General features: G+C 41.3%; 1 protein-coding gene and 1 long non-coding RNA gene across 5 annotated transcripts in view; one reads left to right on the top strand and one right to left on the bottom strand.

The window, feature by feature from the left end:
* Positions 1-16,310, bottom strand: part of LOC100023417 (zinc finger protein 420-like) — a 621,149-nt gene that overhangs the window by 548,308 nt on the left and 56,531 nt on the right. The window lies entirely within an intron of this gene.
* Positions 202-15,217, top strand: LOC130458832 (uncharacterized). The gene is made up of 3 exons (XR_008918207.1): positions 202-2,117; positions 7,795-7,890; positions 9,506-15,217. It is a non-coding gene; the product is annotated as an uncharacterized LOC130458832 (long non-coding RNA).

Genomic DNA, 16,310 nt, shown 5'->3' with positions numbered 1-16,310 from the left:
CCAGCGCTCCGGGGAGAGGACGAGCTAATAGCGCGTCACATCCATCGCGGGACCGCAGCTTGGGCAGAGGAAGTGAAGGCAAGCGGGGCCCTGGAGCACTAGTGGGAAGGAAGGCCGGGGGAAGAGGCGGGCCGGGCCAGGCCGGGGCTTGGCTGAGAGATGTCCGTGCTGGGAGAAAGGCGGGGGGCGGGGCGGCTCGGAAGCCGACTCGGTACAAGGCCTTTAGGAAGCTGCTGACAGCCCTGGCACACAGTAGGCACCTCATACGTGCTTGAGGATCTGATTGGTGGAGGCAGGGGTTCACCTCACTGCAGATGTACAAGCCAAGGCTGACCACATTTGCTGGGGCCATTACAGAGGCCGTTCGCGGTCCTGCCTGGGTTGGACTCATTGGATGGCCGCTGTGGTCTCTTGAGCCGACTTCCGTTCTTCTAAGGGCTTCCTAGCCGCTAAGTGGCGCCGGGATTAGAGCTGTGGACACAGAATCACATGCTCAACCTAAAAGCAGCTAGAATATCAGAACTGGAGGTAGAAGGGATGCTGGTGGCCCTCCGTGTACCCAGAAAGTGTCCCCTGGATAGCATGGCCAACGGCTGTGCCTTCAGCCTTTGCTCAGTGGCCTCCCAAGACAAACCATTCCACTCTTGGGGATCTCTGATTTGGTTCCAGCCTAAATCTTCGCCTCCAATTTCTCCCCTTACTTGCAGATTCAGACCTTTGTGGCCAAATAAAATAAATCTAACCTCTTGTCCATAATGATGCCAGAGACATTATTCTGCCTCGATGTATAGTCCCCCAATGCTGGCCAGTTTGCTGTTCTCTGTATGGATGTTCCTGATCCTCCCCCTGTACCCTTGCGGAGGCTGTGCCCTCTAGACAGAATGCTTTCTGCCCTCGGCTGCCTCTTTGTAACCCCTAACTACTTTCAAGGCTCATCCAAAGTGTCACCTACAAAGGACTTTACTGATATTCCAGTTGATAATGCAGTCTGTGAATTTTAGATTTACTCCACCCTGCTTTGGCTTTAGAATTCTAGCAACCAGGAATGTCTACACCCCTACTTAAGGATTTACTGTAGGGGAGGATGGCCTATGACCGACTTGTGCTAGCAAGTGACAAATCAGCAACAACTGACTGACCCCCTGGGCTGTCCTAAGCCAAGCTTAAGCTACCATTGGTACATGTGAGACACAGGAAGTGATGTAAAGAACTGCCTATATATTTCACCTCACTTCCTGTGATCACTCTCTTGGTGGTGTTGGGAGCTCTGGGCGGCATTTTGGCTCACTTGCAGCATTTGGCTCTGTAGCATGGTTTAGGTGAGGTGTCTTCCCTGAGTGACCTTGCTGAGTGATAAGGCTGATTCCTTTTTACCTTTACCCCCTGAAGGCACTGTTCTCCAGGGAGGTCCCTCATCTCAGGGGAGGCCTCATGGCTGGAAGCTGAGCTAGATTTAATTTTCTGAGAAGGTCCCTTGGCTGAGGCCTCTGAACTTCCCTTGGCTTAGACTAGACCTGAAAAAATCTTATACCCTTATCCTCTTCTCCTTCTTCTTAATTTCTTCCTTCTATTGTAATTAAACCACCATAAAATCCCAAACTGACTTGAGTATTTTATTAGGATTGAATTTAAATCCCTGGGGACCACTAGTATAATATATTCAGTCAACAACCCTAATTTTTACCCCCTAACAGTCTGGCGACCACAAAGGGCCTGGCAAGTCCCAGAAAATGCTTTGTATTTACTTACCTATGTATGTGTTGTATCCCCAGCACGTGCACACCCACAGGAATTCTGGCTCCTTGAAGGTGTAAAATTGAAAATTTATTTTTAAAAATAGTTTGCTAAGACTTAATCAAGCTAGCATAGGAGGAGAGAAAATTGACTGAAGGGTGAACTAGAGTGGAGGGCTGCCTTGGCAAAGTGTCCTGGTGGTGGGAGGTCCAGGGTGCATGCAGATGGGGCTTTGCTTAGCAGCTGCGAGGCAGGATTGAGCTCCCCTGTGACTTCTTTCTCCTCATCCAGTTGAAGCTTCTCAATATTTGGTCCTTCCCCAAGACCACCTTATGGCAGATGAGGAGGAAATGACTTCCAGCTTCCTGAGACCTAGGCTTAAGGTAAGTTGAGCTCTAATAATAATAATAATAACAGCAGCAACAATAATAGTGCTTTAAGGTTTGCAAAATATGTTATGAAAGTCATTTCATTTGAGAAAGAAAGCTCTCCACATCCCGAGGAAGAACTGTGGGAGTAGAAATGCAAAAGAAAAACATATGATTGATCCCATGGTTCGATGGGGATATGATTGGGGTTGTCTACTGTAAATGATCACTCTATTGCAAATAATAATAATATGGAAATAGATCTTGAACAATGATACATGTAAAACCCAGCGGAATTGCTTGTTAGCTCCAGGAGGGGGAAGGGAAAGAACATGAATCATGTAACATGGAAAAATATTCTTAATTAATTTAAGACAAAAAAATTATGTCATTTGATCTTCACAACCCTAGGAGGTAGGAGCTACTATCCCCATTTTACTAATGAGAAAACTAAGACAGGCAGAGAGGTTAAGTGACTTGCCCAGGGTCACATGGCTAATAAGTGACCAAAGCTAATTTTTAATCAAGTCTTCTTGATTCCAGGTTCAGTACTCTGTCCCCACAGGGGACAGAGTACTAAATGATTAAAGTTCTCTGGAGACTATCTAACTTATAATTATTTATTCGTAAAAAGGAGAGAGAGACACAGACACACAGAGACAGAGAGAGATCGGTCACCTGGCCACCCTAAATAAAAAGCCTCCAAGCTGTGCCACACTTCCTCTGCTTCAGCTCCCAGCTATGCTAGCTGAGTGTTAAATGCTTCAGAGAAGGGAGAGAGAGAACACATTAGTCCCAGAAGGAGAAGCCCTCCACGCTTCTCGCCAGTTACTTACAAAACCATTTTTTTCCCTCCTGAGTCCCTGATTGGAAGGCTTCACTTCATTCCGGGTCCGAGTCCCAGAGTCCTTATTTCTGGACAACGTGCCCATCACACAGAGACTTCTGCCAGCCCCTTCTGTATGTCAGGACTCCAAGTACCTATGTGGCATTTTAGTTATATGGCTTGATGGTGTCTTGCCTAGTGAGGTGAGTTTGATAGAATAAGGGGATACACTTTATATTGAATTTACACAATTGTTTCTCTTTGCTGAAAACCAGACCAGTTATTTTATCACGTTTAGGACCATTTCTTTCACTTTTTGTCAATGGTTTTTGTTCCCGCAGTTCTCATCCAGGGATCTGAGCTTCAATTCTTCTCTTCGATAAGTCTCAGATTATTCTAATGGATGATGCAAAGTTTATAAATCATTTGAATTGGATTGCCTTCATAATATAAGTTCAACTCTTGTAAGGAGTAAATTTAGGGGTTTTTGACTGAAATATAAATTTAGTTGGTCTCCAGGGATTAGTTCAAGTCCCAATAAAAATGCTGAAGTCAGTTTGGGAATTTTATGGTGATTTAATTAATATAGAGGGAAGGAATTAAGAAGAAGAGAGAGGGAAAAGGGTATAAGATTTCTCTGGCCTAGCCTGAGCCAAAGGGAATTCAGAGACCTTCCAGCCACGAGGCCTCCTTCAAAATGAGGGGCCTCCTAGGAGGATGGCATTTTTAGGAAAGGTAAAGGAAAAAGAAGGAATCGGCCTAAACTCCAAGAGAGCTCAGGGAAAATGCCTCACCTAAACTATGCTACTAAGATTCTCCCAGTATTGTATCAAGGATGCTCACCACCAAACCCTGACAATAGCTGCAGCCATGCCAAGATGCCAAGATGCCCAGCACACTGCCATCAGTCACCTCTCTGCCAAAAGAGCCTGGAGAGAGGAAGTGACGCGAAATATATAGACTGTTTTTTACATTACTTCCTGCATCTTGCATGTACCAATGGTAGCTTAAGTTTGACTTATGATAGCCCAGGGAGTCTGTCAGTTGTTTCTGATTTGTCATTTGCTAGCATATGTCTGTCACAGGCCATCCTTCTCAACACTTAATCCTTAAGTAGGGGTGTAGACATTCCGGTTTTGTTAGACTAATCAGGGTGGAATAAATCTAAAATTCACAATCCCCCTGATGATGATTGGGGGACTAGTCTCCCCAGTTGATCACTAAACATAACCATCCTGCACCTCTAAATTCTTCTAACTGCAGGTGCATACAAAATTTCACCTTCTAAGAGGAAACTACAATATTTAGATAGAAGAGGGGAATAGAAGAGAGAAAGACAGCAAAACCAATGTTTGCTGGGCACATTGACAAAAACCAATTAGAGGGCAATCCTCTTTTGACATAAGAGTATACATTCAAATGGATTCAGAAATCAATCATGTGAAATATTAGAAATATATCCATAAGTCTGGTCCATGAACACTTTGCTTAGTAGAGTCAGTTTTTCAATACATCTTTCATAGCTTCATGATTCATTATAACTGAAACCCTTCAAACTTCTTCTCGTCATGGGATCCCAGTGTGATTATTGGCAAAGCACAAGGAATATCTGCTACTTCCACTTCCTGATGTGTGCTTTGGACAATCTTTGAGTGAACTGATTGGCTTGGGGAGATGTGACTATGAAGAACTGAGAACTGCAGTATTTCCCAGCATATGCAAAAGTGATGATCTTATCGAGACTCCTTGCTGCTGTGACCATGAAAATGTGGATTTCAAGACTTTGAATTGCCAAAACTGTAAAGATAATTTTTAGTGTCTTGATTTAAATAAAAAAAAAGTGGTCACCATGGGAAATATGAAATACCCAAGTCAGCTGGATTTTATGGAGATTTTAATTAATACGAATGAAGGAATTATGGGAAGGGAGAGAGACAGAGTAAGAGGAAATAGTAGGAAAAGAGAGAAAACTAAGTCAGTCTTTTATCCACTCACCACAAGATTTTGTCCCAAGCAAACTCTAGTGTTCAGAGAAACCCTCCAATTCAGCTTCCAAACTCAACTAAGTTCAGAGGCCCAGCTACTCCAACTAGTCCGAGCTCCAACTAACTCCTAAGTTGAGAGAGCCAGCTCCTTTTAAAGAGAAATTTCTCTTATGTCACCTCCCCTAAATTGTCACGTCTACCAATCACAGTAGACACTTTCCACAGGATTGACCATTCTTAATTCACATCTGAGTAGACTAAAACTTCACACCTCTTGCTAAACTTGCCCTTTGTAAGTTGCCTGACCTTTTAGTGATTAATTTGACCTTCATAGGTACTTAGCACCCTTTTGTATTAGATATAAAAATAGACTTAGCTTAAGGGCTTGGCCTCACTATAAGTATGAGTTAGGGACTTTTTAATTGTTCAGTAAGGAGTTTACAACTTTATCTTCCCCTAAGGCACTGTCTAAGTATGGGTGGAGTAATGTTAAGGTTCCCCATACATTCCTGATGAAGTACCCCCATTGTTTAAATGGGGAATAGCTTAACCAAATCTTCCAAGGTAGAGTTTGAGCAGTTTTAAGATTCACACTGCCATGCAGTTTTTTAAGCCTAGATGGACACTGAAGTTGAATTTGAGGAAACAGGGGGATACCTTAGCTGATTCCAGGTCTGAATGCAAAAGAATTGCTGTATTACAGAGCTAGAAAGGACCTTAGCAGCTGTCTAATTCAACTCATGTATGAAAAGAATCCCAACAGTTACATATTGACAAGTGGTTATTCTCTGCTCAGACACCTTTAGGGAAGGAAAATCCGCCATGTCGGAATCGTTAAGACATTTCTTTGACATCAGACCCAAACTGACTTCATTACATCTTCCACCCATTGCTCCTGGTCCTGACCTCTAGATACCTCCTCTGTATGACAACTCTTCAGATACCTAAAGACAATTCTAATATCATCCCTTCCTAACCCCCAGGACTAAGTCTTCAAGCTCAACATCCCCAGTTCCTTTCATTGATCATCATATAACATTAACTCATGGACCATCAGCATTTTGATTTTTCTCCTCTGGATATGCTTCAGATAATCAGTGTCTTCTTTTAAAAAGGTGTCCAGGGGCACTTAGGGAGCACAATGGATAGAGCCAGGCATGGAGTCAGGGGGACCTGGATTCAAATCAGGTCCCAGATACTTCCTTTTCTGTGTGACCTTGGGCAAATCACTTATAACCCTGATTGCCTAGCCCTTGCTGCTCTTCTGTCTTAGAGTTTACTAAGACAGAAGGTGAAGGTTTTTAAAAAACAAAATAAAATGGTGTCCTGAACTGAACAGTGGAAGTTCTGCCTTTCTTGATACATCCTGGGATCATATCAACTATCTTGACCACTATATCACACTTCACACTGTACCTACTATAACATCTGTAAACCTTAAAATTTCTTAAGACTTATGAATGTTGGAAATTTCACCATTGGGAAATTTCATACTTGAAAAAATTTCCTACTGATAGTAAGAACTCTATTGGAATATGAAACTCCTTGGCATGGGAGGATCCTTCTCCTCCCTACTTAAGACTGCTTTAGGACAGAAACCTTTTGCTAAACAATGGAAAGGGCTTTGACCTATGCTTAAGCATAGAACAGGAAATTCTTTGAGTCATGATTGATTTTAGAATTGATACAATAGAGATACTTGGAATGACAGAAACAGGTCTTGGAAACTACAATCTCCACCCTACTCAGAGTAACAGGATTTAGGAAGGGCTGCAGCAAAGATCAAGATTTAATTATTTGAGAATATGACCTTCAACAGACATGTGCAAAGGGGGCAGACCTCTGGGCGGTCCTGGGTTAAGCTAGAGCCACCATTGGTACAGGGGAGAGATCGACAGCGATTGGTAGATGGGAGAACTGAGGGGAGGGAACTTAGATGGTTGGCTTAAAGATAGCTGGGTCTGAGGACTAAGGAGGGAGGTTTTGCTCTGAGGAGGTTGTTGCTCTGAAGGAGGTCTGAGAGGAGAGGTCGTGGAGGGAGAACTCCTGGAGAGGTTTTGAAGGAGGCTGTGGAAGGTGAACTCAGGAGGAGTCAAGAGGAGAATTCTCTGGAAACATTTCTTGAAAGGAGGCTCTCTTGAAGGTAGAGCCTGAGGTTGGCATGAGAAGCCTTACCTAGAGAGATCTTGGGTGAGTGATAAAACCAATTGACTGATTTATCTCTTAGGACTGAGGTCTAGGCCTTATTGGCTTGAGGCCCTTCATTCTTATTCCTTTCTTACTTTCTCTCTTTTTCTATTGATTAATCAGTGTATTATAAATTAAATTTCTCTATAAAACCCAGTTGGCTTGGGCATATTCATAAATTGGGAATATATTCCCTGGCGACCATCTTATATTTATATAAAACCAAGACACAGGTATGTGCCTCATACACATACCTGAGGTGGTACCCAGACAGCAAGAGGACAAATGAATTCCCAATTACTCAAGAGTATATCAACTCCCTTCCAATACTTCCAATCAGAAAGTGAATGAGCACATGTATCATGTATCATGAGGATGTACTTCCACTATGGGTTCAAATATATAGTCTTTTGGAGATCCTTTTTAATGTTGAAATTACGTGATTTTGTAAAAACAAGATTAAGATTTCAAGGGAGAAACCTGAAGGTGGAAAAGGCTCCAACAATGGCGAAATGAATGGGTTTTCCTTTTGCGTCTACATTAGATGAGTGAATCATTCTCCATCAAGTTACAATACAGAGTATGTTTCAAAGGCCCTTTGGACCATCTCTTGTGCTCCTTTTCCATGAAAAAAATGGAGCTTTGAGATGTTTTACAGTTCTCACTACTTCCCCATGTACATTCTTGTGAACAGGGCCGCCTGTTTCCAAACTGGTTTTAATCTCCATGTGGGCAAGAGGAGAAGCACCATGAATGCCCAAAGGAGAAGTGCCAAGGGCCACTTGTCCAGGTGAGTAAGTGAAATGCAGGCAACATGAGTTTGGCACAAATCTAGGTCTCCCCAAAAGAAGTGATGAAAAGGATACCTTCGAGAAAGGTATTCAGCATACAAGGGAGATATGGTATAGGGCCACCATTTATTTCATTCACAGAATAAAAATGCTTAAAACAAAATTCAGAAGCACACATTGACAGATAATTCAAACATGCAATCGTTACGCATCTTTCCTATTATAGTCTCTTTGCATTAAAAACTTAATGGGACTTTTGAACATCATTTTACTTAAACCTTGGATCTGCCCTGGTCAAAAACTGGCTCAAAGTCCAACTCTCCTGGGATATGGACCGAGCATGTAGCTTAAGAGTGCAACTTCTCCAGGACCACTTGCATCCTCAATATAGGCAGCAGAGCTGGAAACATTCTGTATAATTCTCAATTTTTTTGAGAAAAAAATATTTCAGGAAAAGAAATGATTTGAATCTAAAGATGAATTGTTTGAAGAGGGTGCCATGAAGATGCCTGGAGAAACCTTCACAGCATAAGAAGACCCAGAACGAACTTTGGAATATAAATGATTGAATTATGGGGGTTGAACACATTTATTCTAAATGTAAACTCTTATGCCAAAGGGAATTGCCCCCTAATCAGCTTATTATCAATGTGCCTAGCAAACATTGGTTTGCTCTCTCTTTCTCTTTCATTTCCCTCTTATTTCTAATTATTGTAGTTTCCTCTTAGAATATTGTGTGCATCTGTAGTTAGAAATCTATAGGGGTATAAGCTGATTATGTAAAATGATCCATTTGGAGATTACCATAGGATCACAGGGGGAGTTGTGAAAAGAGAATTCTTTGTTCTCTTTGTCTATTTTGAGTTAACACTTGGTTGACAATAACTTAAGTACCCCTACTTAGTACCTCACCAAGATTGTAAAGATAAGATTAACTTTCCTTTGTCTACCATTTTATTGAATCTTATACAAAAACTTGAACTAGGTGGAAGAGCTCACAAACCACTTAAAGAATTCATACCCTTAGAAACTCAATCAGCCAGGAATCTGTGAACTCTTTTGATAAGAATTTATGCCTCCAGAGGGTAAGAAGCAGATCCCACAGACACTGCCCCCCTCCCCCGGGGCAGTGCTAGACAATTCAGAAACTGTGATTGGTCCCTGTGAAGAAGGGAAGGGACAAGAAGTCACCATAAAAACCATGAAATCCTTCAGCTTGGGACTGTCTCCTGGAGATAGTCTTCTGGGATGATCTTCTGAGGAGAGTCAGCTTGAGGTTGGCTTCAGAGTTGACTTCAGAGATAAGTCAGCTTGAGGAGTAACCCTCAACAGGTCATCATCACCTTCAACTTGAGTCATTGTCTTGACCTACCTTTTGGAGGGAACTTGGGTGAGTGAATAGCTTTCCTTTCTTCTGGAGAGAATTTAATTCTGGCTGAAGTTCAAGTCCTGGCTGAGTTGAACACAGGAGAAATATTTAGATAGATAGGCCAAATGTCTTCTCTAACTTTCTGTATTTCTCTACTTTCACTCTTTCCACATCTTTTATAAATAAAAGCTATTAAAAGTCATTTTGATTTAATTAACAAGTTAATTCCTACAATTCCATTTCAGGATTGCTGTGTGATCACCTGTACACAGAGCCACAGATGGCCAGAGATTTGAGATCAGGTTGAGGCTTCTCTAGTCCAGCACATACTTTTCACTACCACTTGCTGCTGCTGGAGGTGAACAGAGATCCCCTTCTCCCCACTCTCAAGTTCTTGCATAACTATCAGAATCTCAAGCCACATGTTTAAAAGAGAGGAGAACCTTCTTGTAGTTTTGTATCACTGCTATTTCCAGCATAGATGTAATATGTTGTGGTGGAGAGAAATCTGATCTCATAGCCAGAAAGACCTGGGTTTGAGTCCTGCCACTGAATATGTTCACTCAGAAATATGTTCACTCTTAACCTTTCAGGGTTCTAGGGAACTCTCTAGACTAAGCTGTCTCAAAGTAAACTCCCTTTACCCAGCTGCATTGGTAGAGGGAGTTTCCTCCCTTAGCGTTCTTGATGCCAATTAAATCAGAGATCAGTCCCTATCCCTATTCAGTCATTTCCAAAGATAGCCCTCCTCCTCCACTTCCCATGGAGATATTTCTTGTTATTTAAGAAAAAGTAGAAAAGATAGGGGGAAAGAGGAAAATTCCATTCAAAATAACTATATTTGCATATAATTTCTGGGAGTAAATCTACCATGACAGACATCCAAAGGAAGATAATGAGATACTCTGTCCAGCTCCAAAGAGAGGGCTGATGGGCTCATAGTACAGATTGAAGGACTTTTTCTTTTCTTTTTCTTCTTTCTTTTTTTCTGGATGAAGCAAATGTGGGGATTTGTTTTGCATGACTTTACTTATCTGCAATAGACTTTGTTTTTCTTGACTTCCCAATGGATGGAGGGGAGGGAGAGCATTTGGAACTGAAAATAATACTGAATTTTAAACTAAAATTTTTAAAATGAAGCTTCTACTCCCCAAATGGCTTCTAACTCTTCTTCATTCCATTTCCAGCATTTTAGGAAGTTATTTTTAAGACTTCAGAAATATATTGGGCACATTCCTTTTTGCTTCACAACTGGGGGAAAGCAAACCAAGCTTCTGCAAGTGCTCACTCAGACGCATCAACCTGTATGTGCTTAGATTCCGGGTCTTTTTTCAGTGATTTTCTATTGTTCTGTCCTGCAGAGTATAATTCTTGTTTTCAGTGAGTGTATTCTTTTCTTTTCCTGTAAATTTTTTTTTCAAACAGTAAAAACCCACCGTCTCACCCTAACACCCCAGTGCCCCTCCCAATTGAGAATGAAGGGAAAACAAAACTTCATCATAAGTCAAGCAACAAATCTCTGCACTGGCTATATCAAAAAAAAATGCCTTCCTATTCTGCATTCTGAGGTCCTAAGTTCTTCTCCTCTCCTTCAGGAGGTAGGCAACATGTTCTATCATTAGCCCCCTAAAATCAGGTGGTTGTTGCTCTGATCAGAGTTCCCAGACATGTAGTTGTTCAGTCATTTCAGTTGTATCTGGCTCTTTGTGACCCCATTGGGGGTTTTCTTGGCAAAGATACTAGAGTGGTTTGCCATTTCCTTCTCCAGCTCATTTTAGATGAGGAAACGGAAGCAAATAGGGTTAAATGACTTGCCCAGAGTCACATAGCTAGTAAATGTCTGAGGCTGAATTTTAACTCAGGTCTTTCTGACTCTAGGCCTGACACTCTATCAACTGCACTGCTGCCTAGCACATAGTAGGTGCTTAATAAATTTTATTGACTTGGTGACATAATTTGGTTTTCCCCATTGATTAGCACCCTCTCAGATTCCCACTCTTTGCCATCTCAGAAAAGAGTTACAAATATTGTTATACATCCATAGAGTTTATTTTCCTTAGGGCTAAACTCTATTCTCTTCTCTCATTCTCTCTTCTTCCCTTTTTTCCTCTCTCTCTCATTTCCTTAGATTGAGATGTATTTTTGAACCAACGGTGTGCCCATGTTTCTTCCTTTGAGTAGTTCAAATAAGAATGATGTTCTAGTATCAATCCTTCCCTTCACCCTTTCCTCCTGGTTTGAATATATTGTGTACCCTGATTGTCTAAGGAAATTTTCCCACGCTTTCCTTTCTTCTATCATCATCAAGACATGACAGAACCACTCTGTTTTCCTGTTTCATTAGACTCCCTCTGTGACCCCTCAGTTGATAGAATCCAGCGTGGGTACATGAATCATCTCCACATTTTTGAAAGTAAGCACTTTGTCCTTATTTAGTCCCTTATGAATGTTCGTGTTTACTTGTTTATGTTTCTCTTAATTGTATTTAAACTTTAAAGTTTCTATTCCGCTCCAGTCTTTTCATCTTACTTGGAATTACTTGGAACTCCTTCATTAAAAATCCATTTTTCCCCCTGTAGGATTATATTCAGATTGTTCTCAGTGATAAGTTCATGTCTTCTGGAAGATCATATTCCAAGTTTTCCATTCCTTTATAGTGCTGGCTGCTAAGTCACGTGTGATCCTGACTGACTCCTCTGTACTGGAATTCTTTCTAGTCATTTACAATTGACTTAGAAGCTCTGAATTTTGGCTAGGATGTTCCTGGGACTTAGGGTCTTCCTTAAGAGATGATCAGTAGATTCTTCTTATTTCTCATTTCCCCTCTAGTTCTAAGAGAGATCTCTGGTCAGTTTTCTTTTTTCCCTTTTAGACCCTTACCATTCTTCCATCTTAGAATCAATAGTGTGTATTGGTTCTAAGGCAGAAGAATGGTAAGGCCTAGGTCTTGAGGGTTCAGTGATCTACCCAGGGTCACACAGCTGGGAAGTGTCTGAGGCCAGATTTGACCCATCTGTGGGCCTGGCTCTCAATCCTCTGAGCCACCCTGCTGCCTCTGGGCAGTTTTCTTTTAAGAGTTCTTGAAATAGGATGTTTAGCCTCTTTTTACATTTTTTGGTCATAGCATTCAGATAGTCTAATGATTCTTAAGTTTTTTCCACCTCAATCTGTTTTCTAAGTCACTTGTTTTTTACAGTGAGATACCTTTCATTTTCTTCTATTTTTTCAGACTTTTGGCTGTGTTTTCATTACTTGTTGTCTCATGAAGTCATTGACTTCTATTGTCCCATTCTAATTTTTAGGGAATTTCTTACTTGAGCAAGGCTTTATAGCTTTCGGGCCAAGCTATTAATTCCCGTTCAAATTATTTCCTCCGTGATGCTCATTTCTTTTCCAGTTTCTTCCTGGGTCATTTCACTCAGGACAACATTTAAAAATCCATTTTTACATACTAACCTGTAAATATTTTGGAGTCATTCTTTTCTGGGCATATTTGAGCATCCTTATTACCATCCAATCTTTTGGAGTGTGATTCTTTTGTTGTTTGCTCATTCTTACAACTTACCTCCCATCATATGTGCTGTTAGGACTGGGCTCTGTGCCCTGCTAGAAGGAAAGTCTGGGCTGAGCCTCCTTGAGTAGTCATGATATTGTTCCAGGATAACATGGACAGTTCAGGCTGGAAACCTGCAAGGAAACACTGTTCCCAAAGAGGTCTGACCGAGGGCAAAGTCTGCTTGTGTTTCCCCAGTTTGACCTGGTTTGTGTCTGAGCAGCACCGTCCTAGCTGGGAAGCCCTGATGGTTCAGAGATAAAGGACTATAGACTTCCCTTGGTCTGGGATTGCTGCCTTGTGTAACAGTTAAAATTTAGGAATATTGGGGAGACTGAGGCAGGTAGAAATTAGTTTCTGCAAGGAGTATTATATTTTTTAGAGGTTTATTAAAGGTTAAAGATTAAAGAATATACAAGTAAGAAACATGTGCCTAGGCCAGAGGCCTAGACAAAATAACACATCACGGAAGAGACGCCTCTGCTCTAAAACGGAAGTCCAAAAGAAGAGCCTCAAAAGCCTTTGAATCAACTTAAATACCTTCTCGATCTCGGCCCAGGTGAGATTACAAGGCATTCTGGGGAAGTGGAGCAAAGGCTCATGGGGATTGTAGTCCTGTATTCGAGTCTATTTTTTACATTTGGTCATTCCTCTACAGGCCGAAGACTAGGCTAGAGGCTGAGACACTCTTCTGAGCCACATAGATGCCGCCTGCTTCTGAACCTGCCTCTCTGTGGGTGCCCAGCCAAGCACCTGCTCTGGGGCAGGGGAAGGGGTCTCTTCCTCAGACCACCTGGGATCTGTGACCAGGAACTGGGTAGTAGTCAGCAAAGCTGCCAGGAGGCCTTCTTTGTCTCTCTATGCTGGTCTGGCCTAGGAAAATCTCTCAGGGGCATCTAGGTGGCTCAGTGGACAGAGAGCCAGGCCTAGAGATGAGAAGTTCTGGGTTCAAATATGGCCTTGGATACTTCCTAGCTGTGTGATCCTGGGCAAGTCACTTAACCTCCGTTGCCTAGTCCTTACCACTCTTCTGCCTTGGAACCGATATTTAGTATTGACTCTAAGATGGGAGATAAGGGTTTGGTGTTTTTTTTAATCTCACTGTGCTTTTTTTTTGCCCTTGGACTTCCCCATCAGAAATTGGTCTGCTGCATTTTCTGTATCTGTTTGGAGGAATTTTTCAGGGGAGCTCGTTGTACTGCTTCCTACTACTCTGCTCTCTTGGCACTGCCCCCAGTGTATTATTTTTAGTGACTCCTGTAAGATTTAAAAGAGTGGATGCCATAAACTGTAAGAGTTAAAATAGTTGAGGTTATAAACTGTAGGGATTAAAATAGTGGAAGATATAAATTGTAGTAGATATAAGAGTGGATGAGTAAATTGTGACCACAGAGAATATGTTTTCACTACAGTGTCTTGTTTTAAATCAAATATAAGGTGGTCACCAGGGAAATATTCCCAATTATGAATATACCCAAGTCCACTGGGTTTTATAGAGAATTTAATTAATAATACAATGAGGAATCAAAGAAAGAGAGAGAGAGAGAGAGAGAAAGGAAATAAATGAGAAAAGAATAGGCCGGCCCAGGCAGCCCTGGCCAACCCAGGCCTAAGCCCTACAAGAAAATATCAGTCAGTCCTTAATCACCATAAGATCTGTTCAAGCGAGGATTCAGGGGGACAGAGTCTCCCCAGAGGGAGTTCCAGCCAGAGTCAGCTTCCCTTGAGAGACCTCCTTAGAGATTGTCCTTCAACAACCTCCTTAGAGACCTTTCTCAGGAGCCTGTCTTCTTCAACAGTCTGTCCTTTTCTTATATAGGGGGTTTTCTCCTATGTCACCTCCCCTAAGTTCTTCCATCTACCAATCACAGTAGACGTTTTCCAAAGGACAGCCCATTCTGAATTCATACCTGAGTAGACTAATCCTTTTAGTAATCCACACCTGAGTAGGCTAGAATCTCTGAGTAAGTTTTTTCCTCTTTGCTCTTTGTAAGTTCACAAGTTGCCTGACCTTTATAGGTACTTAGCACCCCTTTGTATTAATTCTAAAAATAGGCATGGCTTAAGTATGGGTGTAAGTATTTTTCATTGTTCAGCAAGGAGTTTTCTTCCCTAAAGCAGGCTTAAGTACGGGTGGAGTAGAGGTCTTCCCATTTCTGAGCTAAATAGAGTTCTCACTGTCCAAATGGGGAATGGTCCCAGTAGGGAATTGTCCCAATGGAGAATTCCCCAATGGGGAATTTTTTAACATTCACAAGTCTGAGAAATTTCAAGATTCACACTCCTCTTAGAGTTGTCAGTGCTTGAGCCTATAATTCATTTGTTCCTTGGTAGTAGGTGCTCTGTTACTATCTCCTCACCTTTATTGTTTCTATTCCCAATAAACAGTGTCTATTCAACCTAATCCTAACTGAGCGTCTTCTTTACCTTTTATGCAAGAGACAGAAGGAAGAGCTTAATACAAAGCAATTTCCTTTCTCCCAACACAGAGAACAGTGACTAGTGACTTTTTTGAGATCTTTTTATTTTACCAGTTATATGTAATAACAATTTTCCACATGGGTTTTCTGAACTTACATAATCCAAGTCATCTCCCTTCCCACATCCTAAAGATGATAAGCAATTTGATTTGGGTTATACATGTATTATCATGCAAAATACATTTCCATAAACAAAAACCCCACAATAAAAACCCAAATAAACTAAAGTGAAAATGGAGGTGGACAGTCCCTCAGAATTGTCTCTACCATAAACTCATATTGGAGAGAAGTCCTATAAATGTAGTGAATGTGGGAAAACCTTCAGAGTGAAGCAAAATTTTATTAATCAAAGAATTCATACTGGAGAGAAACCTTTTGAATGTACTGAATGTAGCAAAGCTTTCAGTAGGAAGGTCTATCTTATTAACCATCAGGTAACTCATAATGAAGGAAAACCCTTTGAGTATAATGAATGTGGGAAAGCTCTCCGTTTGAAGGAACACTTTGTAAGTCATGGAATTCATCCTGGAGAGAAACACTTAAATTGCAATATTTGTAGGAAAGTTTTCAGTGACAGGGAGAACCTTAGTAGAGATGAAAGAAGTAACACTGGAATAAAATTTTTTGAATGTAATGATTGTGGGAAAGCCTTCAGTAATAATGAAAGTCTCATTAGACATCAGAGAACTCATACTGGAATATGAAACCTTTTGAATGTAACGAAGGTGGGAAAACCGTCAGCCAGAAGGTATACCTTTTAACCATCACTTAACTCATACTGGGGCAAAATCCTTTGATTGTAATAAATGTGGAAAAGCCTTCAATCTGAAGAGACACCTTGAAAGTCATCAAAAAACTCATACTGGAGAGAAACCATTTCAATGCAATGAATGTGGGAAAACTTTTGGTGAGAGGAAATCTTAAGAGGCATAGAAAAAGTCATCCTGGAGTGAAACCTTTTGAGTGTAATGTATGAGGTAAAGCTTTCAGTCACAAAATGTACCTTGTTAGCCATCA

This window comes from Monodelphis domestica, chromosome 4, assembly GCF_027887165.1.
Source record: "Monodelphis domestica isolate mMonDom1 chromosome 4, mMonDom1.pri, whole genome shotgun sequence".
NCBI lineage: Eukaryota > Metazoa > Chordata > Mammalia > Didelphimorphia > Didelphidae > Monodelphis > Monodelphis domestica.
This window is presented reverse-complemented; position numbering and strand designations above follow the sequence as displayed.